General features: G+C 39.0%; 1 protein-coding gene across 1 annotated transcript in view; it reads right to left on the bottom strand.

The window, feature by feature from the left end:
- Window positions 1–27,430, bottom strand: part of aplp2 (amyloid beta (A4) precursor-like protein 2) — a 190,947-nt gene that overhangs the window by 152,634 nt on the left and 10,883 nt on the right.

Raw genomic sequence — 27,430 nt, 5'->3', positions numbered from 1 at the left:
TATTAGCACAAGAGGTTGTACACCACCAACATCATGTAACATCTCACAGCAGGGAAGAGTTTAATCAACACCTGCTTTTTAAGTCATAAATAAGTCAACTGTGTTTGCAGTGCACGGTGCAATGCAGTTATGTCATCAATCTAACCTTTTATCAGTTATTGGGTCTTTTTTTTTAATGTTATCGGATAAATCAGTGTGACGTTATAATTCCTCATACCGCATGATAATTATCTGTCCGATATCTACACTACCGTTCAAAAGTTTGGGGTCACATTGAAATGTCCTTATTTTTGAAGGAAAAGCAGTGTACTTTTCAATAAAGATAACTTTAAACTAGTCTTAACTTTAAAGAAATACACTCTATACATTGCTAATGTGGTAAATGACTATTCTAGCTGCAAATGTCTGGTTTTTGGTGCAATATCTACACTACCGTTCAAAAGTTTGGGGTCACATTGAAATGTCCTTATTTTTGAAGGAAAAGCACTGTACTTTTCAATGAAGATAACTTTAAACTAGTCTTAACTTTAAAGAAATACACTCTATACATTGCTAATGTGGTAAATGACTATTCTAGCTGCAAATGTCTGGTTTTTGGTGCAATATCTACATAGGTGTATAGAGGCCCATTTCCAGCAACTATCACTCCAGTGTTCTAATGGTACAATGTGTTTGCTCATTGGCTCAGAAGGCTAATTGATGATTAGAAAACCCTTGTGCAATCATGTTCACGCATCTGAAAACAGTTTAGCTCGTTACAGAAGCTACAAAACTGACCTTCCTTTGAGCAGATTGAGTTTCTGGAGCATCACATTTGTGGGGTCAATTAAACGCTCAAAATGGCCAGAAAAAGAGAACTTTCATCTGAAACTCGACAGTCTATTCTTGTTCTTAGAAATGAAGGCTATTCCACAAAATTGTTTGGGTGACCCCAAACTTTTGAACGGTAGTGTATCATGCACTCCCACTCATAACACAAAGCTGAAACTCTTTAGAAACATCCCTATATTATGTATGGCTTTGAAAATGTACTTTCAAAATGGCTCCGGCATCTTTTGATTTTTTTATTTACAGTTTGGACACCCCTGACTATATAGAGTGTTTATGCCAGGGGCCGGCCCTGCTCAGTGAGGATTCTGTAAAAAGCTCATTCAATTCACAAGACGTTTAGTTGAGGTTTTTGCGGCGTGAAAACGCCGTTTGAGCCGGTCGAGCGAAAACCGAACAATGAGGGTGCGATGCTGAGATAAAGCCCTAATTAGAGGGAGGACGGTTGCTAGGATACGCAGAGTATGATGGCATAAATCAGCCACAACAACAAGGCAGATAATGGCTTCTAAAGACTGCGTGAGGATGATTGAGGTGGGCTTTCGTGCAGACTTCCAAAGAGCGACCATGGGGCGCTGCAAAGACCACCCGCCCGCTACCCGCCCCGTGAGCTTTTCAACAGGGCTCACGGGGTCCGTGTGGTCCGCAGAGGATTACGTTCCTGACGTCGCCGCCGCGCCAGATGTTTATGACAAAAATAGACTACCTTCACTGACTTCGTTATCCTGAACGAGGCGGCGTTTATTTCATCGTCGACTTCCTCTACTTCAGCGGCGTTTGCCAATATCCGGTATTGTCCAACTCTTAATTACCGATACCGATATCAACCGATACTGATATATACAGTTGTGGAATGAACACATTATTATGCCTAATTTTGTTGTGATGCCCCGCTGGATGCATTAAACAATGTGACAAGGTTTTCCAAAATAAATCAACTCAAGTTATGGAAAAAAGTGCCAACATGGCACTGCCATATTTATTATTGAAGTCACAAAGTGCATTATTTTTTTTAACATGCCTCAAAACAGCAGCTTGGAATTTGGGACATGCGCTCCCTGATGGCGGTGTTAGGGGGGGCGGAGTTGAGGTGGGGGGTAGGGAGTGGCGGGGGTGTATATTGTAGCATCCCGGAAGAGTTAGTGCTGCAAGGGGTTCTGGGTATTTGTTCTGTTGTGTTTATGTTGTGTTACGGTGTGGATGTTCTCCCGAAATGTGTTTGTCATTCTTGTTTGGTGTGGGTTCACAGTGTGGCACATATTTGTAACAGTGTTAAAGTTGTTTATACGGCTACTCTCAGTGTGACCTGTATGGCTGTTGACCAAGTATGCTTTGCATTCACTTGTGTGTGTGAAAAGCCGTAGATATTATGTGACTGGGCCGGCACGCAAAGGCAGTGCCTTTAAGGTTTATTGGCGCTCTGTACTTCTCCCTACGTCCGTGTACACAGCGGAGTTTTTAAAAGTCATAAATTTTACTTTTTGAACCCGATAACGATAATTTTGAAACCGATACCGATAATTTCCGATATTACATTTTTAAGCATTTATCGGCCCATAATATCGGCAGTCCGATATTATCGGACATCCCTAATTGAGGGCCATGTCGCAATTATGGCTGCCGTCAGAGGGAATGACGTGGCGGGCCACTTCGAATGATTTGGAAGAACGCACAGAACGACAAGGTGGACCACATTGAATGACATGGTGGACCACATTGAATGAAGTGGTGGGTCACCTGAAATGATGTGGCGGACCACATTGAATGATGCGGCAGGCCATTTTAAAAGTAGCATCAAATGACGTGGAAGAAGACATTAAATGATGTGGCGGGCTACATTAAATGACGTGAAAGACCAATTTGAATGAAATGGCAGGTCACCTTAAATGATTTATCGGGCCATTTTAAAATAATGTGACAAGCCACGTAAAAATAATGTGACAGGCCACATTAAATGTGGAAGACCACATCAAATGACGTGAAAGACCACATTGAAAGACAATGTGGCCCACATTGAATGAAGAGGCAGGTCTGATTATATGATGTATCGGGCCACTTTGAACAACTAGGTGGACAGGCCACATCAAATGTGGCAGACCCCATCAAATGACATGGGAGACTACATCGAATGAAGTGGTGGGTCACCTGAAATGATGTGGCGGACCACATTGAATGATGCGGCAGTTCACTTTAAAAGTAGCATCAAATGACCTGGAAGACGACACTAAATGATGTGGCGGGTCACATTAAATGATGCGAAAGACGAATTTGAATGAAGTGGCAGGTCACATTAAATGATTTATCAGGCCATTTTAAAATAATGTGACAAGCCACATAAAAATAATGTGACAGGCCACATTAAATGTGGAAGACCACGTCAAATGACGTGAAAGACCACATTGAAAGACAATGTGGCCAACATTGAATGAAGAGGCAGGGCACATTATATGATGTATCGAGCCACATTGAACAACTAGGTGGACAGGCCACTTCAAATGTGGGAGACCACATCAAATGACATGGGAGACCACATTGAATGACGTGACAGACCACGTCAAATGATGTAGAAGACTACATTGAATGACATGAAAAGCCCCATTAAATGATGTGGAAGACTACATTGAATGACATGAAGGGTCAATTTAAATGATGTGGCAGACTAAATTTAATGACGTGACGGGCCACTTTAAATGATGTGGAAGACTACATTTATTGACTTGGTGGACAACATTGATCGAAGTTTAGCGAACTTTAAATGATGTTACAGGCCACTTTAAATGATGTGGTAGACTACATTGAATGACATGAAAAGCCACATTAAATGATGTGGAAGACTACATTGAATGACGTGATGGGCCACTGCAAATTATGTGGAAGACTACATTTATTGACTTAGTGGACAACATTGATCGAAGTTTAGCGATTTTTAAATGACGTTATAGGCCACATAATGATGTGGTAGACTACATTGAATGACATGAAAAGCCACATAGAAATGATGTGGAAGACTACTTGAATGACATGAAGGGCCAGTTTAAATGATGTGGCAGACTACATTGAATGACATGAAGGGCCACATTAATGATGTGGCAGACTACATTTAATGACGTGACGGGCCACTTTAAATGATGTGGAAACCTACATTGAATGACATGACGGGCCACTTTAAATGATGTGGAAGACTACATTTATTGACTTGGTGGACAACATTGATCGAAGTTTAGCGATTTTTAAATGACGTTACAGGCCACTTTAAATGATGTGGAAGACTACATTGAATGACATGAAGGGCCACTTTAAATGATGTGGCAGACTACATTTAATGACGTGATGGGCCACTTTAAATGATGTGGTAGACTACATTGAATGACATGAAGGGCCACATTAATGACGTGGCAGACTACATTTAATAACGTGACGGGCCACTTTAAATGATGTGGAAACCTACATTGAATGACATGACGGGCCACTTTAAATGATGTGGAAGACTACATTTATTGACTTGGTGGACAACATTGATCGAAGTTTAGCGATTTTTAAATGACGTTACAGGCCACTTTAAATGATGTGGAAGACTACAGTGATTGACATGAAGGGCCACTTTAAATGATGTGGCAGACTACATTTAATGACGCGACGGGCCACTTTAAATGTTGTGGTAGACTACATTGAATGACATGAAGGGCTACTTTAAATGATGTGGCAGACTACATTTAATGACGTGACGGGCCACTTTAAATGATGTGGAAACCTACATTGAATGACATGACGGGCCACTTTAAATGATGTGGAAGACTACATTTATTGACTTGGTGGACAACATTGATCGAAGTTTAGCGATTTTAAAATGACGTTACAGGCCACTTTAAATGATGTGGAAGACTACATTGAATGACATGAAGGGCCACTTTAAATGATGTGGCAGACTACATTTAATGACGTGATGGGCCACTTTAAATGATGTGGTAGACTACATTGAATGACATAAAGGGCCACATTAATGACGTGGCAGACTACATTTAATGATGTGACGGGCCACTTTAAATGATGTGGAAACCTACATTGAATGACATGACGGTCCACTTTAAATGATGTGGAAGACTACATTTATTGACTTGGTGGACAACATTGATCGAAGTTTAGCGATTTTTAAATGACTTTACAGGCCACTTTAAATGATGTGGAAGACTACAGTGATTGACATGAAGGGCCACATTAAATGACGTGGCAGACTACATTTAATGACGTGACGGGCCACTTTAAATGATGTGGTAGACTACATTGAATGACATGAAAAGCCACATTAATTGATGTGGAAGACTACATTGAATGACATGAAGGGCCACATTAAATGATGTGGCAGACTACATTTAATGATGTGGCGGACCACATTTAATGATGTGGCGGACCACGTAAAACGAGGTAATGGGCCACCTCAATTGACATGCCGGACCTCTTTAAATGATGTAAAGGACCACGTTAATTAACGTCGCGGCCCAGACCAGACCTTGAGTTTGACACCGTGCTTTATTAGGAGGCCAAATGGACGGGCTTTGTCTCGCTTCCTTCGCCGTCCCTGCAGTGAGGCCGGCGGTGGGATGTGACCACCGATAAGCCTCCCGCTGAAGCGCACGCATTAGGCTGATGAAATTAGCCGTGGCCTCGCCGTGCAAGGTGGAAGTTCCATTAAGTGTGTGCGTGTGTGTGTGTGTGTGTGTGTGTGCGTGTGTGCGTCAATGAAGGATGCACTGATGCGCATGATGATTAGATGAGGTGATAGCAAGTTCTCGATGCGGGGGAAAGGAGGCGGCTTTAAGGCTTAGTTGACTGTGTGAAGAGGCTCAGTTTGTTTTAAGCGGCCATGTTTTGTTTCCTGTGGATCCTCCCCCACCCACCCCTCCCTCACTCCCTCCCTCCCTCCCCGCGTCGTCCTGCGCTCTCAGCAGTTTACCAGGAGGAGGATAAGCCGCAGTGATGGTCCTCGCCACTCTCCTCGGCCCGGGAAGCACAGCCGGCTAATCTGCGGCGCTCAGAAGGAGGGATTTAGCGGCGATGACCTGCGCTCGCTTCACTTTCTCCTCCACGTAGGAAGGAAGTGCATCCTCCCTTCCTCCCTTTCTCCCTTCCTTCCTCCCTCCTGCCCCCGCTGCAGCGTGAGGACGCCATATAACGAGGCGGCCAGAGCAGACGTCTCCCCTGCACGGCCCCTCTGCTAATGAGGCCGTAATTGCTGAGCGAGCAAAAGATGGCGAGGGCACGGAAAGTCCTCCTCCACAAAAGAAAAAACAAAAAGGGAGAAGAGTGGGCATTTTTAACTTCACGAAAGAGTATTGTCGCGCTCTCTTTCTCTCTTTTTGTAAACTATTACTCAAATACACATCACCACATGTCCAGGGGGCGCTGCTCGCTAGTGCGTGACAAACAAACGACCACGCCAACATGGCCTACTGCAGCGGTAACTCAGAGCTCAGGCGTTCAGGGTCATCCGTGAGTGACATCATCCGATACCAATTAGATGTTACAACTGTACACGTTTCACTGTGCTTATGGTGAGTGAGTGATACTGGCAGTTAAACGATACCAACACAATATTTAAAAGGTACTTCATAGGGGTGTAACGGTACACAAAAATGTCGGTTCTGTACGTACCTCGGTTTAGAGGTCACGGTTTGGTTCATTTTCGGTACAGTAAGAAAACAACAAAATATAAATTTATTGGTTATTTATTTACCAAATTTGTAAACAATGGCTTTATCCTTTCAACATTGGGAACACTACAATAATTCTGCCCACGTTAATCAACATTAAACTGCCTCAAGTTGTTGCTCAGATTAAATAAAATGACACAACTAAAAAATGCAACATTAAACAGTTCCAAGTCAACTCATCATGCTTAATTTATTACAGCATTTGGGAAGCCTGTAGTTGATTTTTATTATGTAAATGTTATATTGTTATCAACATGTGATAGCAGGGACCCTGCCATTCAAAACTAGGCTGCTCCATTACTAGAGATGTCCGATAATATCGGCCTGCCGATATTATCGGCCGATATATGCGTTAAAATGTAATATCGGAAATTATCGGTATCGTTTTTTTTATTATCGGTATCGTTTTTTTTTTTTTAATTTTTTGTTTATTTTTATTAAATCAACATAAAAAACACAAGATACACTTACAATTAGTGCACCAACCCAAAAAACCTCCCTCCCCCATTTACACTCATTCACACAAAAGGGTTGTTTCTTTCTGTTATTAATATTTTGGTTCCTACATTATATATCAATATATATCAATACAGTCTGCAAGGGATACAGTCCGTAAGCACACATGATTGTGCGTGCTGCTGCTCCACTAATAGTACTAACCTTTAACAGTTAATTTTACTAATTTTCATTCATTACTAGTTTCTATGTAACTGTTTTTATATTGTTGTACTTTCTTTTTTAGTCAAGAAAATGTTTTGAAGTTATTTATCTTATTTTACTAATTTTTTAAAAAAGTACCTTATCTTCACCATACCTGGTTGTCCAAATTAGGCATAATAATGTGTTAATTCCACGACTGCATATATCGGTTGATATCGGTATCGGTTGATATCGGTATCGGTAATTAAAGAGTTGGACAATATCGGAATATCGGATATCGGCAAAAAGCCATTATCGGACATCCCTATCCATTACTAATGATTAATGTAACTATAGCTGAAAAAAATAGTACAATAGCAATAGGAGAGACTATTCATCCCTGAACACCATGGAGTTCATGTAGGCTTTATGATGCACTTACATTATTATATCAACTATCAGAGACAGAAACTCTTGCTGCCCGTAACACACACACTCACGCACAAACACACACACACACACCTTAAAATGAGCTAACGTAACGTAATGTAATCAAGCGAACGTCGTTAGCTTGAGCTAATATGCTAACACGTTTACGAGTGTCTGTGTTCGTATTATTAACTTAAAATTACATTATTTTTGTATTGTTTCAGTTTCACAAATTCACATTGGGTTAAAAGAATTGGGCCGGGGGCCGGACAATTAATATGTGTAAGTATGTGTATGTATTAGAGATGTCCGATAATGGCTTTTTTGCCGATATCCCGATATTGTCCAACTCTTAATTACCGATACCGATATCAACCGATACCGATATATACAGTCGTGGAATGAACACATTATTATGCCTGATTTTGTTGTGATGCCCCGCTGGATGCATTAAACAATGTAACAAGGTTTTCCAAAATAAATCAACTCAAGTTATGGAAAAACATGCCAAATGTCACAAAGTGCATTATTTTTTTTTAACATGCCTCAAAACAGCAGCTTGGAATTTGGGACATGCTCTCCCTGAGAGAGCATGAGGAGTTTGAGGTGGGCGGGGTTGGGGGTGTGGGGGGGTTAGGGGGTAGCGGGTAGCGGGGGGTGTATATTGTAGCGTTCCGGAAGAGTTAGTGCTGCAAGGGGTTCTGGGTATTTGTTCTGTTGTTTTTATGTTGTGTTACGGTGCGGATGTTCTCCCGAAATGTGTTTGTCATTCTTGTTTGGTGTGGGTTCACAGTGTGGCGCATATTTGTAACAGTGTTAAAGTTGTTTATACGAGCACCCTCAGTGTGACCTGTATGGCTGTTGACCAAGTATGCCTTGCATTCACTTGTGAGTGTGAAAAGCCGTAGATATCATGTGATTGGGCCGGCACGCAAAGGCAGTGCCTTTAAGGTTTATTGGCGCTCTGTACTTCTCCCTATGTCCGTGTACACAGCGGCCGTTTTAAAAAGTCAGAAATGTTACTTTTTGAAACCGATGTAGATAATTTTGAAACCGATACCGATAATTTCCAATATTACATTTTAAAGCATTTATCGGCTGATAATATCGGACTGCCGATATTATCGGACATCTCTATTACTAAACCATCCCATGTGTCATGTCTGTGGCAGTGTTTTCATGCATATTTGTACGTGCTATCGTAATGTAATCAAGCGAACGTCGTTAGCTTGAGATAACATGCTAACACGTTTACGAGTGTCTGTGTTTGTATTGTTAACTTAAAATTACATTCTTTTTGTATCGTTTCAGTTTCACAAATTCCTCAGTAAATTCACCAAAACGTCACCGTGGAGTTATTGAGTCTGTTTAGCTGATTGGAGAGCTAACTTCCGCAGCTAGTGGGTCTATGACGATGACTTCTGTTTTGTTTGCTCAGCCATTCTACTGCCCTGTCAAAGACACCGTTTGGAAACAATTAATGTAAGTAAATAAACATTTACACAATATTTCTGTTTAAATTACTTATTTCACAACGTATATATCTGCGTCTTATAGTCGGTGCGGCTAATATATGGGGAACATTTTTCTTCTAAAATTCAGCAGGTGCGGCTTATATACGGGTGCGCTCTAGAGTCTGGAAAACACGGTAAATTTCAGGGACAATTAAAGGCCTACTGAAATGATTTTTTAAAAATTTAAACGGGAATAGCAGATCCATTCTATGTGTCATACTTGATCATTTCGCGATATTGCCATATTTTTGCTGAAAGGATTTAGTAGACAAAATCGACGATAAAGTTTGCAACTTTTGCTCGCTGATAAAAAAAAAAGCCTTGCCTGTACCGGAAGTAGCGTGACGTCACAGGAGCTAGTATTCCTCACAATTCCCCATTGTTTACAATGGAGCGAGAGAGATTCGGACCGAGAAAATTATGATTACCCCATTAATTTGAGCGAGGATGAAAGATTCGTAGATGAGGAACGTTACAGTGAATGACTTGAGAGGCAGTGATGGACGTATCTTTTTTCGCTCTGACCGTAACTTAGGTACAAGCTGGCTCATTGGATTCCACACTCTCCTTTTTCTATTGTAGATCACAGATTTGTATTTTAAACCACCTCGGATACTATATCCTCTTGAAAACGAGAGTCGAGAACGCGAAATGGACATTCAGTGCCTTTTATCTCCACGACAATACATCGGCGAAATGCTTTAGCTACGAGCTAACGTGATAGCATCTTGCTTTAACTGCATATAGAAACAAAAGAAATAAACCCCTGACTGGAAGGATAGATAGAAAATCAACGATACTATTAAACCGTGGACATGTAAATACACGGTTAATGCTTTCCAGGCTGGCAAAGGTTAACAATGCTGTGCTAACGACGCCATTGAAGCTAACTTAGCAACCGGACTGCACAGAGCTATGCTAAAAACATTAGCTCTCCACCTACGCCAGCCAGCCCACATTTGCTCATCAACACCCGTGCTCACCTGCGTTCCAGCGATCGGCAGAAGGACGCTGCTAGCGCTCCAACAAAGTCCTCCTGGTTGTGTTGCTGTAGTCCGCTGCTAATACACTGATCCCACCTACAACTGTCTTCTTTGCAGCCTTCATTGTTCATTAAAAAAATTGCAAAAGATGTCCAGAATACTGTGGAATTATTAAATGAAAACAGAGCTTTTTGTATAGGATTCTACGGGGTACCATAACTTCCGTTACCCGGACTTCGTCACGCGCATACGTCATCATACCGCGATGTTTCAGCCGGATATTTCCCGGGAAGTTTTAAATGTCACTTTATAAGTTAACCCGGCCGTATTGGCATGTGTTGCAATGTTAAGATTTCATCATTGATATATAAACTATCAGACTGCGTGGTCGCTAGTAGTGGCTTTCAGTAGGCCTTTAAGGATAAGGTTAGGAACCTTTTTGTTCACGTGGCGTCACATTCAGGCACGACAACGCCGCGTTGTGATGAGGCGGCGTGGTGAAATTCTCCCGCCACTGCGACCCAATCACATCCATCACACGCCTGACGGAGGCGGCGGCCATGACGGCCCACGAGGGCGAAGATGTGAATGTGACGTCGATGTCCTCGTCTGCCAGGTCGAGTGCGAGGACGTCATTCCGGCAGACTAGCAAGACACGCGGAGGCTAATCGATCATGTCCGACGACGCCGCAGCGGCCGACCTTGTTTTTGATCACATGACCTCACGCCTCCTGCCTAGCGGCATCCCTCAAACATCAACACATGGGATGGACAATTCTGCCTGGCGATAAATCGTCCGGTGGGACCTAAAAATGGAATGAGATGAACGCCGACGGGATGAGGTCGGCCATGGGAAGAGTGGGGTGGGGGGGTGGGGGGGGGGGCTGCTCCGAGGGCGCTATAATTAGTCGCGGAAGATCAAATGACTTTTAATGGGTTGGTCTGAAAGAGGCAGACTATTTCAGATTTTGCGCTGGGAGCTAAATTCATATCTCATCAAATTAATGGAGTTCTCGTCCGCGCGTGATTGGTTTTTATCTCCAATGGAAAAAACGGCCGAGACGGCGTTTTGGTGTGAAAAGAAGGAGAAAAAAAGTGCAATCTCAGGAAAACTACTGTGCATTATGGACATGAAGCAGGTGCACAGAAAAAGAAAAAAAAGAGTTGATGCTGAAATGAGAGCACATTTCTTGTAAATAATGAATAAGTCTCATAATTATGCTGCTCGGTTGTTGCATGTTGGATCCTATAATATGAAGAAGTCATCAGGATGTAACGATAATGCCATAATCAGGTTTGAAGGTCATTGTGGGAACAGTAAGGGAGCAAAATATGTGCTGTATGAAAACACAACACCACTATGTCATGGCAATTATCATGTGTTGGATCCTACTGTTAGGACACCGCTTAAAATTTATATTGCAATATGTATTGCGGCCTCTTTTTGATATTTACTGTATATATATGTATATATTATTTGGCATATAAATGATAATAGAACTATTTCATACGGGCTAATAAGGCTCCTAATTTGGCTGCTGAAAGTAACATATTGTATAATTTCCTGTTGTATTATTTTCTCAAACTATCACAAATCTACTTGCTAATTTACTGTTAATATCTGCTCACTTTATGTCCTGTGTACACTTCTGTTAACATGTAATAAACACATTCTGTTGTTTGGATACTTTACATTGGTTTTGGCTAGGGATGTCCGATAATGGCTTTTTGCCGATATCCGATATTCCAATATCAACCGATACCGATATCAACCGATACCGATATATACAGTCGTGGATTTACCACATTATTATGCCTAATTTGGACAACCGGGTATGCTGAAGATAAGGTCCTTTTTAAAAAAAAATAAAAAAAATATGAAAAATAAATTTAAAAAATGTTCTTGAATAAAAAAGAAAGTAAAAGAATATAAAAACAGTTACATAGAAACTAGTAATTCGTGAAAATGAGTAAAATGAACTGTTAAAGGTTAGTACTATTAGTGGAGCAGCAGCACGCACAATCATGTGTGCTTACGGACTGTATCCCTTGCAGACTGTATTGATATATATTGATATATAATGTAGGAACCAGAATATTAATAACAGAAAGAAACAACCCTTTTGTGTGAATAAGGGAGGTTTTTTTGGGTTGGTGTACTAATTGTAAGTGTATCTTGTGTTTTTTATGTTGATTTAATAAAAAAAAAATTTAAAAAAAAAAAACAAAAACGATACCACGATACCGATAATTTCCGATATTACATTTTAAAGCATTTATTTATTTATCGGACATCTCTAGTTTTGGCCGATACTACAAATGTGGGTACCGAGGATGTCGTTGTGGCTTGTACAGCCCTTTGAGACACTTGTGATTTAGGGCTATATAAATAAACATTGATTGATTGATTGATTGATTGATTGATTTAATATCAAGGGCAGCACGGTGGAGCAGGGGTTAGTGCATGTGCCTAACAATACAAAGGTCCTGAGTTGAATCCCGGGCTCGGGATCTTTCTGTGTGGAGTTTGCATGTTCTCCCCGTGACTGCGTGGGTTCCCTCCGGGTACTCCGGCTTCCTCCCACCTCCAAAGACATGCACCTGGGGATAGGCCCCTCCCACCTCCAAAGACATGCACCTGGGGATAGGCCCCTCCCACCTCCAAAGACATGCACCTGGGGATAGGTTGATTGGCAACACTAAATGGTCCCTAGTGTGTGAATGTTGTCTGTCTATCTGTGTTGGCCCTGCGATGAGGTGGCGACTTGTCCAGGGTGTACCCCGCCTTCCGCCCGTGTGCAGCTGAGATAGGCTACAGCACTCCCCGCGACCCCGTAAGAGACAAGCGGTAGAAAATGGATGGATGGATGGATTTAATATCAAGTAGTAACAGGGACAGTATTGATCATACCAATACTGATACTTTACTTGTTTTTCTTTCCATTGAATGATTACATTTTTGAATCGTTGTGTAGCAAAATCAATTAAATATTTTAATTATTTCCATATTCCCTTTTATTAAAGGGGAACTGCAAATTTTTTTGAATCGTTCACAATCATTACTAGAGACAAGAAGACAAAATATATATATTTTCTCCATTCTAACATAAAAATCGATTCGTTCTTAGTGGCTAGCAATGCAGCTAATGTTAGCAATCAATTCTACCTCTAAATCACTTCAAAAATGCATTCAAAAACCTTCAATACTTCATTTACGTTGTGTAACCTGTATAATAACCCACACATGACGTGCTGCGTGTATCATGGTCACTATAAAGTGTGACTCACTTGATGGACAGTTGTCTCTTTGGTTCAGCTGGTCGGGGACGTTTTATCCGGTTTATTTGTGTTAGTTTATCCGTGTTGGTTTTTTCCAGGAGGCATCTTAGCAACATTAAAAATGTTGGCGGGGGGGTGGCGTCTTTTCAGGAGGCCGACAATGAGCTGTCATTATCGTGCGCCAAATTAAATACACAAATCTGCCGCCTTTGTTTCCTGCTCTGAGGCCTCACAAGGAGACCAGCAGGACGCCAACATCTTGCAAATGATCGCGTTGGGGTGAGAAGCTGTGAAACTTCCACATACACACACACACACACACACACACACACACACACACACACTTCTCGTCTTCCACCTGTGTCCCACTAGGACCATAGTTTGTCCTTGTCTCAGACACTACTCCTCTTCCATTTCATGGGTCTGCATGTGACTGCGGAGGAGGAGGAGGAGGGAGAGGAAAGGTGACAGAGAAAGAGAAGAAGGCAAAAGAGAGGAGAAAAAAAGACTAAGAAAGGGAAGGAGGTTTAGAAGGAGGAGATAGAGAACAAAAAGCAAGAATAAGAAGGAAAAAGAGAAGACAGAGAAATAGAAGAAAAAGAAAAATAAGAACAAAGAAGTGAGAGAAGAGAAGGTGAAAGAAAAGAAAGGAGGAGGATAAAGAAGGCGGAGGAGAAGAAGAGCGAGAAGAAGAAGGAGGAGGAGAAGAGGGAGAAGAAAAAGAAGACAAAAAAGAAACAAAACAAGGAGAAGACAAAAGGAGAACAAGACAATGTAAAAGAAAAACAAGACTAAGAAGAAAAAGAAGAAGGAAAACAAAAAGAAAAAGGAGAAGTAGTAGAAGAAGACGAAGATGAAGAAGACAAAATAGAATACGAAGAAAAATTAGAATACGAAAAAGAAGACAAAGAAAAAAGAAGAAAAATATAACGAAGAAGAAGTAAAAAAAACAGCTTCAAAAAAGATGAAGCAGAAGCAAGAGGAAAAAGAAAGTGAAAGAGGAGAAGAAAAAGTAGAAGGAGAAGGTGAAGGAGAAGAAGAAAAAGTAGAAGAAGAAGAAAAAGAAGGGCAAGAAGAGGAGGAAGAAGAAGAAGAAGAAGAAGAAGAAGAAGAAGAAGAAGAAGAAGAAGAAGAAGAAGAAGAAGACGAAGAAAAAGAAAAAGACAAAGAAAAAGAAAAAGTAGACAAAGAAGTAGACGAAGAAGAAGAAGAGGAGAATGAAGAAGAAGAAGGAGAAGAAGACAAAGAAAAATGAGAAAAAGCAGGAGAAAAAGATGAAGCAGAAGCAGGAGGAAAAAGAAAGAGAAAGAAAGAGAAGAAGAAGAAAAAGTAGAAGGAGAAAAAGTAGAAGAAGAAGGTGAAGGTGAAGGAGAAGAAGTAGAAGAAGAAGAAGGTGAAGGAGAAGAAGAAGGAGGATAAAAAGTAGAAAAAGAAGAAGAAGGTGAAGGGGAAGAAGTAGAAGAAGAAGGTGAAGGATAAGAAGTAGAAGAAGTAGAAGAAGAAGAAGGAAAAGGAAAAGAAGAAGATGTAGAAGGAAAAGAAGAATATGTAGAAGAAGAAAAAAAAGAAAAAGAAAAAGAAGAAAAAGAACAAGAAGAAAAAGAAGAAGAAGAAGAACAGGAAGAAGAAAAAGAAAAAGAAAAAGAAAAAAAAGAAGAAGACGGAGGAGAAGAAGAAGGTGGAGGATTCAGGCCATGTCACAAGGTTGGCTGTCAATCATTCTTGCAAGTTAACGAGATGACTCCGCCCCCTTCCTCCTTCATGCCTCAGCACAAGCAAGAAGTGCTGAGTAGACACTTTTTGCACATGACCTGCTTGTCACATGACAGCAAGCCTGCTCACTGATTGGCAGAGTGGACAATTCATCTGACCTTTGACCCCAGCTGCATTGAGTGACAGCATAGACATACAGTATTTAGTTGACTGACAACATTCCATCTTTTCTATTACATTCTTCTTCTTCTTTCCTCCATTCTATTCCTGCTTGCTGCTTCCATCATTATTCTTCATCCCTTTTATTCTGCATGCCTCCTCCTCTACCCCCCCTTCTTCCTGACTCCTAGCATTCTCTCCTGGTCCTGCCAGGATTGGTGTTTTATTCCTCTTATATTCCTACCTCCTTTATTCCCGCATCTTTTATTCCTGCTTCCATTTTCACATCTGGATTCAGTCCTGTTTATTCCTACACACTCTACTATTACATAATCTCATAATCCTCCTTGTACATCCCTTCCAAGTTATTCCTGTTTCCCTCCTTTGCCTCCAACCTTATTCCAGTTTATTTATACACATTACTCTATTCCCATTTTATAATCCCATATTCCTGCATCTTTTATTCCTGCTTCCATTTTATCATCTGGATTCAGTCCTGTTTATTCCAACACACTCTACTATTACATAATCTCCTATTCCTCCTTGTACATTCCTTCCAAGTTATTCCTGTTTCCCTCCTTTGCCTCCAACCTTTTTCCAGTTTACTTATACACATTACTCTATTCCCATTTTATAATCTTGCATATTCCTGCATCTTTTATTCCTGCTTCCATTTTCACATCTGGATTCAGTCCTGTTTATTCCTACACACGCTCCTATTCCTATTTCATAATCTCATACTCCTTGTACATTCCTATTCTTGTTTCCCTCCTTCTCCTCTGGCCTTATTCCCACTTATTCCTACCCATTACTCTATTCTGATGTTATAATCTCATATTTCTGCATATTTTATTCCTGCTTCTAGCTTATAAATACATTAGGTCTAAATTATTCCTGTTTCCCTCCTTCTCCTCTGGCCTTATTCCCACTTATTCCTACCCATTACTCTATTCCGATGTTATAATCTCATATTTCTGCATCTTTTATTCCTGCCTCTAGCTAATAAATACATTATGTCTAAGTTATTCCTGTTTCCCTCCTTCTCCTCTGGCCTTATTCCTGTTTATTCGTACACATTACTTTATTCATATTTCACAATGTCACATTCCTCCTCGTACATTCCTTCTAAATTACAAAATGTTCCTCTTTTGTCTCTAACCTTATTCCCGTTTATTCATACACATTACTCTAATCCCATTTTGGAACCACATATTGCCGCATCTTTTATTCCTGCTTCCATTTTCTCATCGGTATTCAGTCCTGTTTATTCCTACACACTCTACTATTACATAATCTCCTATTCCTCCTTGTACATTCCTTCCAAGTTATTCCTGTTTCCCTCCTATGCCTCCAACCTTATTCCAGTTTATTTATACACATTACTCTATTCCTATTTTATAATCCCATATTCCTGCATCTTTTATTCCTGCTTCCATTTTATCATCTGAAAGTAGTCCTGTTTATTCTTACACACGCTCCTATTCCTATTTCATAATCTCATACTCTTCCTTGTACATTCCTATTCTTGTTTCCCTCCTTCTCCTCTGGCCTTATTCACACTTATTCCTACCCATTACTCTATTCTGATGTTATAATCTCATATTTCTGCATATTTTATTCCTGCTTCTAGCTAATAAATACATTATGTCTAAATTATTCCTGTTTCCCTCCTTCTCCTCTGGCCTTATTCCCACTTATTCCTACCCATTACTCTATTCCGATGTTATAATCTCATATTTCTGCATCTTTTATTCCTGCCTCTAGCTAATAAATACATTATGTCTAAGTTATTCCTGTTTCCCTCCTTCTCCTCTGGCCGTATTCCTGTTTATTTGTACACATTACTTTATCCATATTTCACAATGTCACATTCCTCCTAAATTACAAAATGTTCCTCCTTTGTCTCTAACCTTATTCCCGTTTATTCATACACATTACTCTATTCCCATTTTATAATCTTGCACATTCCTGCATGTTTTATTCCTGTTTCCATTTTCTCATCTGGATTCAGTCCTGTTTATCCCTACACACTCTCCTATTACTTTTACATTGTCTCAAATTCCTCCTTGTACATTCCTCCCAAGCTATTCCTGCTTCCCTCATTTACCTCCAACCTTATTCCAGTTCTATTCTCACTTTATAATCTGATTTTATAATCTTCCAAATTCCTGCATCTTTTATTCCTGCTTTCAGATCAAATCAAATCAAATCAACTTTATTTATAAAGCACATTTAAAATGTACCACAAGTGTAGCCAAAGTGTCTTTTTAAGAGCGATTTAAAAACAGGAAGAGAGGAGGCTAATTAATTCCTGTTTCCCTCCTTCTCTTTTGGCTTTATTCCCATGTATTCCTACACATTACTCTATTCTGACTTTATAATCTCATAATCATACTTCCTCCATTCTAAATTATTCCTGTTCCCCTTTGGCATTATTTCTTTTACTTCCTAAATATCCATCTATCATCTCATATTCCTGCTCATACATTCTGTCTACTATTCCTATTCCTTTCCTCATCTATCATCTCGTATTCCTGCTCATACATTCTGTCTACTATTCCTATTCCTTTCCTCATCTATCATCTCGTATTCCTGCTCATACATTCTGTCTACTATTCCTATTCCTTTCCTCATCTATCATCTCATATTCCTGCTCATACATTCTGTCTACTATTCCTATTCCTTTCTTTATCTATCATCTCATATACCTGCTCATACATTGTCTACTATTCCTATTCCTTTCCTCATCTATCATCTCGTATTCCTGCTCATACATTCTGTCTACTATTCATATTCCTTTCCTCATCTATCATCTCGTATTCCTGCTCATACATTCTGTCTACTATTCCTATTCCTTTCCTCATCTATCATCTCGTATTCCTGCTCAAACATTCTGTCTATTATTCCTATTCCTTTCCTCATCTATCATCTCGTATTCCTGCTCAAACATTCTGTCTACTATTCCTATTCCTTTCCTCATCTATCATCTCGTATTCCTGCTCATACATTCTGTTTACTATTCCTATTCCTTTCTTCATCTATCATCTCATATTCCTGCTCATACATTCTGTCTATTATTCCTATTCATTTCCTCATCTATCATCTCATATTCCTGCTCATACATTCTGTCTACTATTCCTATTCCTTTCCTCATCTATCATCTCGTATTCCTGCTCAAACATTCTGTCTACTATTATTTCTATTCCTTTCCTCATCTATCATCTCGTATTCCTGCTCATACATTCTGTCTACTATTCCTATTCCTTTCCTCATCTCTTTCCTCGTATTCCTGCTCATACATTCTGTCTACTATTCCTATTCATTTCCTCATCTATCATCTCGTATTCCTGCTCATACATTCTGTCTACTATTCCTATTCCTTTCCTCATCTATCATTTCGTATTCCTGCTCATACATTCTGTCTACTATTCCTATTCCTTTCCTCGTCTATCATCTCGTATTCCTGCTCAAACATTCTGTCTACTATTCCTATTCCTTTCCTCATCTATCATCTTGTATTCCTGCTCATACATTCTGTCTACTATTCCTATTCCTTTCCTCATCTATCATCTCGTATTCCTGCTCATACATTCTGTCTACTATTCCTATTACTTTCCTCATCTATCATCTCGTATTCCTGCTCATACATTCTGTCTACTATTCCTATTCCTTTCCTCATCTATCATCTCGTATTCCTGCACATACATTCTGTCTACTATTCCTATTCCTTTCCTCATCTATCATCTCGTATTCCTGCTCATACATTCTGTCTACTATTCCTATTCCTTTCCTCATCTATCATCTCGTATTCCTGCTCAAACATTCTGTCTACTATTCCTATTCCTTTCCTCATCTATCATCTCGTATTCCTGCTCATACATTCTGTCTACTATTCCCATTCCTTTCCTCATCTATCATCTCGTATTCCTGCTCATACATTCTGTCTACTATTCCCATTCCTTTCCTCATCTATCATCTCGTATTCCTGCTCATACATTCTGTCTACTATTCCCATTCCTTTCCTCATCTATCATCTCATATTCCTGCTCATACATTCTGTCTACTATTCCTATTCCTTTCCTCATCTATCATCTCGTATTCCTGCTCATACATTCTGTCTACTATTCCTATTCCTTTCCTCATCTATCATCTCATATTCCTGCTCATACATTCTGTCTACTATTCCTATTCCTTTCCTCATCTATCATCTCATATTCCTGCTCAAACATTCTGTCTATTATTCCTATTCCTTTCCTCATCTATCATCTCGTATTCCTGCTCATACATTCTGTCTACTATTCCTATTCCTTTCCTCCTATGCATGACTTTGCCCTCCCTTTCATTCCAGCCATATTTCTCCTTACAAACTCCCACAACCTCCTTCCACTTCTCACATCCACATACTCTCTATTCCTGTTTCCTTGTCCCCCCCACCCCCCGTTCCTTCCCACTTCCCTCCTTTGCACTCCTTTTCCCTCATTCTCTTCCGCCCTTATGCCACCTCCTCATGTCCTCATACTCCCTCCTCCCGCTCCTTCCCGTGTCCTCATGCCGAGGCAAAGCGTGTTGTAGTCTTCATGACTACAAGATCTGGTCCTGCAGGGGACTGTTTGTGGAGCTCATGCTGCCTTACAAGAGCTCCATCACTCACAGATATGCCCGCCGGATGGTTTATTCATGCAATCAAAGCGCGCACGCAAACACACACAACCTGCAGGGTGAGCGGGTTTAAAGCAGCAAATGCATGAAATAATAAAGATGGGGGAGGTTTGTGTCTATGGCAGGGAGAGAGGCGCTCCATGGCGGCACAATACGACCACAAAGCTCCGCATTCCTGCACACTCGGAGGCACAAAGGCTGCGGTGGCGCGGCTGTTGCCATGCAGCACAGGTGTGCCGGATGGCCATGTTGTCCTACGAGGGTGTGTGCCTGAGCATCTGTCTTGCAGACATGGTGAGAAGAACAAGGAAGGGAGGAAGGAAGGGAGGCGGCGGAGCTAGGAGTGCAGAGAAAAATAGTTCCTTCCGGTTCCTCCGCCCTCACATTTCACCAAGAACCTTCAAGACAGTGTGTCTTGCCAAGGTACGGTGGAACCTCCATTCACAAACTTCATTGGTTCTTGAACAGGGTTTGTACATGGAAAAGTTTGTAACCGAGATCTGGTAAGAGACAATGTAAACATGAATGAGTCCCTAATTTGTCATGATCTGTGGTCTGGATCATGTTTTTTGTTATTTTCTGTTAGTTTAAGACTCCATGGGTTCCTGTTTTTGTGCACCCTTGTTTGTTTTTATTTTCCATGGCGACTTATGATTTTCACCTGCCTCTTGCGTTCGGGTCACACCTGTCTCTAATCAAGAGACCGGTATTTAAGCCTGTTTTTTAGGGTTGCGGGAAAAAAAAATCGATTTTTTTTTTTTTTTTCCATTTTTTTTTTTTATTAATCAATCCAACAAAACAATACACAGCAATACCAAAACAATGCAATCCAATTCCAAAACCAAACCCGACCCAGCAACACTCAGAACTGCAATAAACAGAGCAATTGAGAGGAGACACAAACAACCCCCCAGAACAAACCAAAAGTAGTGAAACAAAAATGAATATTATCAACAACAGTATCAATATTAGTTACAATTTCAACATAGCAGTGATTAAAAATCCCTCATTGACATTATCATTAAATATTTGTAAAAAAAATATATATTTAAATTTATTTTTTTTGGCATAAAAAATACAATCATGTGTAGAGATGTCCGATAATATCGGTCTGCCGATATTATCGGCCGATAAATGCGTTAAAATGTGATATCGGAAATTATCGGCATCGGTTTTTTTATTATCAGTATCGGTTGTTTTTTTGTTTTTTGTTTTTTTTTATTAAATCCACATAAAAAAAACAAGATACACTTACAATTAGTGCACCAACCCAAAAAACCTCCCTCCCCCATTTACACTCATTCACACAAAAGGGTTGTTTCTTTCTGTTATTAATATTCTGGTTCCTACATTATATATCAATATATATCAATACAGTCTGCAAGGGATACAGTCCGTAAGCACACATGATTGTGCGTGCTGCTGGTCCACTAATAATACTAACCTTTAACAGTTAATTTTACAAATTTTCATTAATTACTAGTTTCTATGTAACTGTTTTTATATTGTTTTACTTTCTTTTTTATTCAAGAAAATGTTTTTAAGTTATTTATCTTATTTTACAAATTTTTTTAAAAAGTACCTTATCTTCACCATACCTGGTTGTCCAAATTAGGCATAATAATGTGTTAATTCCACGACTGTATATATCGGTTGATATCGGTATCGGTTGATATCGGTATCGGTAATTAAAGAGTTGGACAATATCGGCATATCGGATATCGGCAAAAAGCCATTATCGGACATCCCTAATCATGTGTGCTTACGGACTGTATCCCTTGCAGACTGTATTGATCTATATTGATATATAATGTAGGAACCAGAAATATTAATAACAGAAAGAAACAACCCTTTAGTGCAGAGATGTCCAAAGTGCGGCCCGGGGGCCATTTGCGGCCCGCAGGTCATTTTTTAACGGCCCATTTTAAAATACGATTAAAAAAATTAAAAACATAAAAAGTGATATAAAAGACCAAACAGGTGAAATGTAACAAGAAAATGTTGCAATGTTTACTCTAATAACACAAAGCTGCCATGCAGGCTGTTTCTTTCTTTTAAAAAAATAATGAATGAAAATCAAAGTTATTATGAATTATTGACCTATCCAAGGCTCCAATTACGTCACATTAAATATTGCACTTTGAGATATTTTTTGGGAAACATGTTGCATATATTGTGTTTGCCATATAAAAAATTGAGCTGTCTTTTTTTTTTTTAAAGAAGGGCCTAAAACGAACAAACAAAAAACATAAACAAAAATACAACTTATAATTGACGGATGGATCTAAAGTTGATCTCGAGATTATTGTGTTAAAAGTAAACAGTAAAAAAAATTATAATTTATTTTTTAACACTTTAATGACCCTTTTGGTTCCCCAATAATTTTTGTGTGATTTGTTTTTAAGTGTCATAGTTTAAAAAATAATAATGAATTTAAATCAATGGTGTTATGAGTTATTGACCTTTTTAAGGCTTCAATTATTACATAATCTCAAATATTCCACTTAAAAATGTTATTGGGTGAAAATATTGCATATTTTGTGTTTTTTCCATAAAAAAACAGGGTTTTCTTTGACAAAAAGAGCATACGACTTAAATCTTTAAAAACCTTATATTGGCAGACAGACCTAATGTTTATCTAGAGATTTAAAACTTGAATGATAATAAAAATAATAATACTGAATAATGACACATTTTTTATATATTTTTTAACAAAATTTTTGGGGTCCCTGGGATCAAGCCTGAGTGGAGGCCTAAATGTATATTTTTTATACATATATTGTATTGGTTTTTAAAATAAAAAAATATCAACATGGCCCCCGCCTGCTTTGATTTTTCAGTGTGCGGCCCTCAGTGGAAAAAGTTTGGACACCCCTGCTTTAGTGCGAATGAGTGTGAATGAGTGTAAATGGGGGAGGGAGGTTTTTTGGGTTGGTGCACTAATTGTAAGTGTATCTTGTGTTTTTAGGTTGATTTAATTAAAAAAAAACAAAAGTATTTTAATTTTTTTTATTTCTTGTGCGGCCCGGTACCAATCGATCCACGGACCGGTACCGGGCCATGGCCCGGTTGTTGGGGACCACTGTTCTAGTGCATTGATTCCCAAACTGTATACAAGTCAACCATCTAGTAGTATGCCAAAGAAGTAATGAAATATTACTATTAGGGATGTCCGATAATGGCTTTTTGCCGATATCCGATATTCCGATATTGTCCAACTCTTTAATTACCGATACCGATATCAACCGATACCGATATATACAGTCGTGGAATTAACACATTATTATGCCTAATTTGGACAACCAGGTATGGTGAAGATAAGGTCCTTTTAAAAAATATATATATATAAGATAAATAAATTAAAAACATTTTCTTGAATACAAAAGAAAGTAAAACAATATAAAAACAGTTACATAGAAACTAGTAATTAATGAAAATGAGTAAAATTAACTGTTAAAGGTTAGTACTATTAGTGGACCAGCAGCACGCACAATCATGTGTGCTTACGGACTGTATCCCTTGCAGACTGTATTGATATATATTGATATATAATGTAGGAACCAGAATATGAATAACAGAAAGAAACAACCCTTTTGTGTGAATGAGTGTAAATGGGGGAGGGAGGTTTTTTGGGTTGGTGCACTAATTGTAAGTGTATCTTGGGTTTTTTATGTTGATTTAATAAAAAAATAAAAAAATAAAAAAACGATACTGATAATAAAAAAAACGATACCGATAATTTCCGATATTACATTTTAAAGCATTTATCGGCCGATAATATCGGCAGGCCGATATTATCGGACATCTCTAATTACTATATATAAAACTATACTATAGTATAGCTTTTAGGCACGTTTAATCTTTAAAAACTGATTTTTTTATTATAGTATTTTTAGCAATTCAACTCTTATGTGCAATTAATTGTATTTGATTCATTATTCAAGGACAGTGTTTTATTTTCCTACATTGAAACACAGTGTAACTGTTCAAACTGCGTGGCCACAAATATGAAATATTCTTGTGAATGAATGCAGGAATAATTGGGCCTACCCGCTACTGTATTTGACAGTTGGTCATTATGGTGGTACTTGGAGAGCCAAGTGTTTCTGACAACCAGGTTATTGACGATCACGTGTAAAAGTGCAAGCGAAAGTGATTTCAGTTGAAAAGTGTGCAAAGTGGTGCCAAACGTGGCCCCTAAGAGGATTGGCACGCTGCCCCGACAATTTAAAACAAGCTTTTACCTGCTGAGCTACAAGCAAAGGGCAGCGGGGGCGGCGTGTGATCGACACGACGGCAGGCCCCACAGCGCCGACGCCCACGACGATGCAGGCGGATATCGCGAGCGACGCAAGTGGCACTTTGCGGGGATCGATTGTCTGCCGACAGGCACCGCTGGAAGGTCATGAGCGCTTCTTTTGTTCCCCAAACAAAACATTTAGCCGTACCCGTTGACGTAAATGCTTGCTATCAGTTCTTATCCAGTACGTGCACAGCCAAGAATATGCAGGCTTCACGTCGATAGCAAGAACAATGTCAAGGTTCTACTTCTGTCACAAAGTACACACAGTTCACGTTTTTATCAGCTGATTGGTTTTGTCCGCATGCAGACTTTCATTGATGTACTCGAAATTCGGCTCAGTTGCCAACATGTTAACATAAAATTAACAGTGTTTTTAACCCCAATTTTTTTTTACCTTAAAAATCTACGGTTGTTTTTACAGTGCAATACTGAAAGTAGAAAAACCATAGGGCTGTTATTTTTACGATAAAATCCTACCGACTGAGCTGCCAGTTTTGGTTGTTTTTTTTGTAAATTAAAAAAAAACGTTTGTGGTTGATTGATGAGCCTTTTGTTTGTTTTTCTGTATTGTTGCACTACGTTGAGGCGATTCGAAAGTGTAGTTGTCTGTGGCTTTATATCAATATTTGCTTGTACATATATATATATACACATACACTACCGTTCAAAAGTTTGGGGTCACCCAAACAATTTTGTGGAATAGCCTTCATTTCTAAGAACAAGAATAGACTGTGGAGTTTCAGATGAAAGTTCTCTTTTTCTGGCCATTTGGAGCGTTTAATTGACCCCACAAATGTGATGCTCCAGAAACTCAATCTGCTCAAAGGAGGGTCAGTTTTGTAGCTTCTGTAACGAGTAGGGATGTCCGATAATATCGGCCTGCCGATATTATCGGCCGATAAATGCGTTAAAATGTAATATCGGAAAATATCGGTATCGTTTTTTTTTTAATCTGTATCGTTGTTGTTTTTTGTTTTTTTGTTGTTGTTTTTTTTATTAAATCAACATAAAAAACACAAGATACACTTACAATTAGTGCACCAACCCAAAAAACCTCCCCCCCCCCATTTCTTTCTGTTATTAATATTCTGGTTCCTACATTATATATCAATATATATCAATACAGTCTGCAAGGGATACAGTCCGTAAGCACACATGATTGTGCGTGCTGCTGCTCCACTAATAGTACTAACCTTTAACAGTTAATTTTACTCATTTTCATTAATTACTAGTTTCTATGTAACTGTTTTTATATTGTTTTACTTTCTTTTTTATTCAAGAAAATGTTTTTAATTTAGTTATCTTATTTATTTATTTATTTTTTAAAGTACCTTATCTTCACCATACATGGTTGTCCAAATTAGGCATAATAATGTGTTAATTCCACGACTGCATATATCGGTTGATATCGGTATCGGTTGATATCGGTATCGGTAATTAAAGAGTTGGACAATATCGGAATATCGGATATCGGCAAAAAGCCATTATCGGACATCCCTAGTAACGAGCTAAACTGTTTTCAGATGTGTGAACATGATTGCACAAGGGTTTTCTAATCATCAATTAGCCTTCTGAGCCAATGAGCAAACACATTGTAACATTAGAACACTGGAGTGATAGTTGCTGGAAATGGGCCACTATACACCTATGTAGATATCGCACCAAAAACCAGACATTTGCAGCTAGAATAGTCATTTACCACATTAGCAATGTATAGAGTGTATTTCTTTAAAGTTAAGACTAGTTTAAAGTTATCTTCATTGAAAAGTACAGTGCTTTTCCTTCAAAAATAAGGACATTTCAATGTGACTCCAAACTTTTGAACGGTAGTGTATATATACACATACTGTATATACATATAAACATACTGTATGTATATATGTATACATATACGTATAAATATATACATATAAACAATTATACACATATATACATATACATACATATATCCTACACATGTATAGCCTATAACTATATATGCACATATATGTATATCCTATACATGCACAATAAGGAGGCACTTGAAGAAAAATGGGCTGCATGGTCGAGTCGCCAGAAGAAAGCCATTTCTGCGCAAATGTCCCAAAGTATCCCGCTGACATTACGCCAAACAGCACAGAGACAAGCCTCAAAACTTCTGGAACAAATTAATTTGGAGTGATGAGACCAAAATTTAACTTTTTGGCCACTCGACCATGCAGCCCATTTTTCTTCAAGTGCCTCCTTCTTGTGCATCTTGAAACAGCCACACCACCATTTTTCAGAGAGTCCTGTATTTCAGCTGAAGTTATTTGTGGATTTTTCTTTGCGTGGCAGTTGTGGCTGAAATCTTTGCTGGTCTACCTGAATCCCTCATTTTCTACTTCTTAATCAGCGTTTGAACACTGCTGATTGGCATTCTCAATTCCTTGGATATCTTTTTATACCCCTTTCCTGTTTTATGCAGTTCAATTACCTTTACTCGCAGATCCTTTGGCAATTATTTTGCCTTCCCCATGACTCAGAATCCAGAAACATCTGTGCAGCACTGGATGAAAGATGCAATGGTCTGTCAGAAGCCCAGAAACTCACTGACCTTTTATACACACACATTAATTACCAACAAACAGGTCACAGGTGAGGATTGGAACCTTGATCAGCCATTCAAACCGGTTTGTGTCAACTTTTGTGCATGTTATCAGATCAAAGTCACTGGGGTATGTAAACTTTTGATCAGGGTCATTTGGGTACTTTCTTTTGTCATTTTGATTTAAAAAGAGTAAACACAGTTGTTTGCCAATAAATAGCTTCACACAACCATTAAGCATGAGTGGAAAAAAGGTTTTTGTGTTATCATTCATATTCTCTGAAGAATGGCCAAGAAATCATACATTCTCCCAGGGTATGTAAACTTATGAGCACAACTGTATATGTGTACATATTCTATTTATATAATGGATATATAACTAATATAATTAGATACTAAGAGTATGTGAAAGTTCGACTTCTGCCTTGTTTACTTCCGTGACGACCTCCTTAAAGTTTTATAATTAATCAGAAATATCAAGCAGCTAAAATGCGCCAAACATAGCAGAGTGTGGAGAGTGTTTTTCATTTTTTCCCATCATGCTTACAATGGGTGTAATTTCGAAATGTTTATGGTGAATGGACGTTTTTTTATAATATCCACAAAGTTCAGTGACCATGTCTGTTGACATTTTGTGTTGGATGGATTTT

This window comes from Entelurus aequoreus, linkage group LG10 (genome assembly GCF_033978785.1).
Source record: "Entelurus aequoreus isolate RoL-2023_Sb linkage group LG10, RoL_Eaeq_v1.1, whole genome shotgun sequence".
Taxonomy (NCBI): Eukaryota; Metazoa; Chordata; class Actinopteri; order Syngnathiformes; family Syngnathidae; genus Entelurus; species Entelurus aequoreus.
This window is presented reverse-complemented; position numbering and strand designations above follow the sequence as displayed.